Source organism: Halyomorpha halys, unplaced genomic scaffold, assembly GCF_000696795.3.
Source record: "Halyomorpha halys isolate HHAL.00 unplaced genomic scaffold, Hhal_1.1 Scaffold260.1, whole genome shotgun sequence".
NCBI lineage: Eukaryota > Metazoa > Arthropoda > Insecta > Hemiptera > Pentatomidae > Halyomorpha > Halyomorpha halys.
In genome coordinates, this window is record NW_027112780.1 from 472,542 (window position 1) to 475,998 (window position 3,457).

The following is a 3,457-nucleotide window of genomic DNA, read 5'->3' on the forward strand; positions in this document are numbered from 1 at the left end:
AAAAGTGAGCCTTTGATAATATTATTTATTAGCATTTGAAACTGAAATGAACTGACCAAATTGTCCGTCCGCGTTTCTCAGGACTGCCAACACTCAGAGGCCATATTTAGTGGTTCAACCTCATTTAGTAAGGTTGGATATTATCTTATGCCACAGTGTGTTAATATAGTCAATTTTTCAAACATTATAACAAGCCGGAAGGTGCTAATGACATACTGCATAGAAATTACAGAAACATAGCTGTTCAGATTTCAATCTTAGTGTCAGGCGTGTTCCAACTTCTCATGGGTGAAGCACGCAACTGAAATTCGATAGCCGGCCCACTTACCTATTTCCTTGTTTACTATTCTTCAATCCCTATCACATTTCACTTGGGAGGGTAATAGAAAACAAAACAAAAAAAAATGTAAAAAAATTGTTTCCTTTGAGCCATATTAAGTATATACCTGAATCACTAGGTTAAACGATCCTACTTTTCGGGCTGACAAAAATATACCTACCATCCTAACTTGGAAAAATCAGCTTCTTAAGTTATTAAAATATACACACTACTAATAATAACCATAATTTATTATTATGTTGTTGTTTTTTATTAAATTAAAATAATAGCGTTAAACTGTCAAAAGTTCACTTCAGTTGAAAGGGAGAAGCAAAAATGCGTGGCAAGGCAAAACCTCGGTGTCCGCGATTTGACGGACCAAATTAAAATTGGGACTGTGGTATACCGAAAATTAGGGACGAACCGTGGAAAAGAGCAGCAGAAATACGAGGGCCCATTCAGGATAATCACAATCAGAGAACATAGCCTGGTCACTATAGAGAGTTTAAAAGAACCAAGAAAACGTAGGACGGTCCATTTGCAGCAGTCGAAAGTACCTACAGCGGGAAAACATTGACGGCCTGGGTTGCCTTCAACAACCTCCTAACAGAAGAAATTTGTTTCAGAAGAATTTTGTTGAAGAAAATTGTTAGTTGTCTTTTTAATTGTTGGACAGAGAGTTTTAATTTATTTTTTTACTCACAGGAATGTTTTTTTATTTTCTTAGGTTTAAATCTATAAATTCTTACTTTTTTTTGTTGTATTTAATGTTTACATTTTTCATTGTATTTTCTTTGTATAGATTTATGTAATATTAATATATAATTTGTAATATATAATATGTAATAAGTTTACGAGGAATGTTCATAAACTGGTGGGGAAGGGGGGAGTTACAGTCAGCTGTACAACTCATATCAGCAGACTCAAATGTATATATAGACGAGCTGGTCTTAGGGTACACACTGATCATAGACCGTTGAAGCAGTTAGGAAAAATTGAAAGTCATCCGCGCGCCACCAGATGAAAGGAGATCTTCAACTAGTATAGTATGGACATACAAGCCCGGTAAAGACAATGTTGTTGCTGACTGGTTCTTAACGGCAATAATGGTCAATGCGATCGAGGATAATCAGGGAAAACCATCTGGCCTTGCTAGACAGTTCTTGAGGGAGTGGACCCCGGAAGGAGGGCAACAACAAGGCACAGAAGTATCAGAAAGTAGAGGAGAGACATCCGAAAATGAAGACTCAACTGTGAAAAGACCAACCGAGATGGAAGAAATTAATGTTAAACGTCGCGAAATGGAAAGCCAGAACCTCGAGGCTACTGAAGATGGAGCATGAAAAATACGCTACCAGTAATATTGTTACTATATGGACCCAGCTCAGTCTCAGGGAGAACCAAATCTGTAGAGCACTAAAGGATGCATCGAAGGCCGATCAAACCCATCATCGTACTATACGTAGGAAATGCAATGCTGTGAGATAAAATTCGGCGTCTTTGGTTGCTTATACGCTGTATGATAATAGCAGAAACTGCCAGTGACGCGGAACGCCAAAAGGAGGTGACCGTCGCTTATCACCAGGGGAAGACGAACCATAGTAACCATAGAACGAAATGCTATAGGCGTTGGGCCGTCGATACTTCTGGTGGGGTATAAATCACACAATTCAAGAAACCATCGGTAGTTGTGATGTACCCCTGACTGCAAAATATGACAGACACCCATCTCAAGCAATCCAGGAGGAGACGGCCACTGCAGATGCACCACTTAGTGATCTTCAAGCGGATTCGTTTATGTGGAAGGGATATAAGTGGGTCACAGTGATAAACGTATTTAGCAAACTAGCTATGGCGTACGAAGTGAAAGAGAGTTCAGTAGAAGCGGTGTTAAGAGCCGATGTACCGGATAGAATCTCGTCAGACAGTGGAAGAGAGTTTGACAACGCAAGCATCAGGGAAGAGATGAAAATCTTGGAGGTGTGGTGCCATCTTAACACCCCAGGACATCCAATGAGCCGAGGAGGTATTGAAAGGCTCTACACTACCCTCAGTGACCACCTGCGGGTATATCAGTTAGAAAACGGATTAGAGCCGGACGAAGAGATGGAACGAGCGATTGCAGCATACAATCACTCCATACACACGGGGTTTTCTTCTTTTGAGATTATTTTTGGACTGCGGGGACGTCGGAGGAATTACCGAAAAACAGTGACTGAGGAGAGTAATATCGCCGTTAATTGTATGGCACGGAGGAAGATAGGGGCCAAAGTCAGGGGAAAAATTGAGAAGCAGAAATGCAGAAGAGTTACTAGACACAATCTCAGTGTTCGCGATATAATGAGCAACCTTAAATTTGGGACGGTGGTGTGTCGGAAATTGGGGAAAAGAGCTGCAGAGGTACGAAGGCCCATCCAGAGTGGTCACGATTAGAGAACACAATATTTTTAACATAGAAAGCTTAAAAGAACCGAAAAAGCGAAGAACAGTTCACCTGGAACAATTAAAGCTTCCCGCAACGGTTGATGTACGGTCCGTTCCGGAGGGCAATATTGTATGGTTGTAAACTTTTTATTTTTCCATTTTAGGAAATTAATAAGAACATGTGAGTATAAATATCAGTGATTCATATGAAATTGTATTGTTTTGTCTAATTTTTTTTTTTTTTTGCGTGTTGTTATTTTGAATCGTATTTCTGTAGTTTTATTGTATTTGAATATTTTTTATTGTTATTGTATTTTAATTGTATATGTATTTTTCTCATTTTTCGTTATTGTATTTGTATATATATTTTTCCTTTGTATATAATAGAGTTTACGAGGATTGTTCGTAAACTGGTGGGGGGGAGTCACGGACTGTCAGCTAACTGGGCTATATCAGCTGATCAAGTAGAACAGCTGACCGACTGTATATGTATAGACGGACAGGCTCCACAAATAGATCAGTCTCTGAATTTACTTCAAGCGTTTCATTTTACACTCCTCTCTCTCATTTTATTTTTAGTTTCACTTCAGTAAAAGAAAACTTACACACTCACACACACACACACACACACACACACACACACACACACACACACACACACACACACACAATCCAATTGTGTCTGTGTCAGGCCTACAACTTGCAGATCACAAG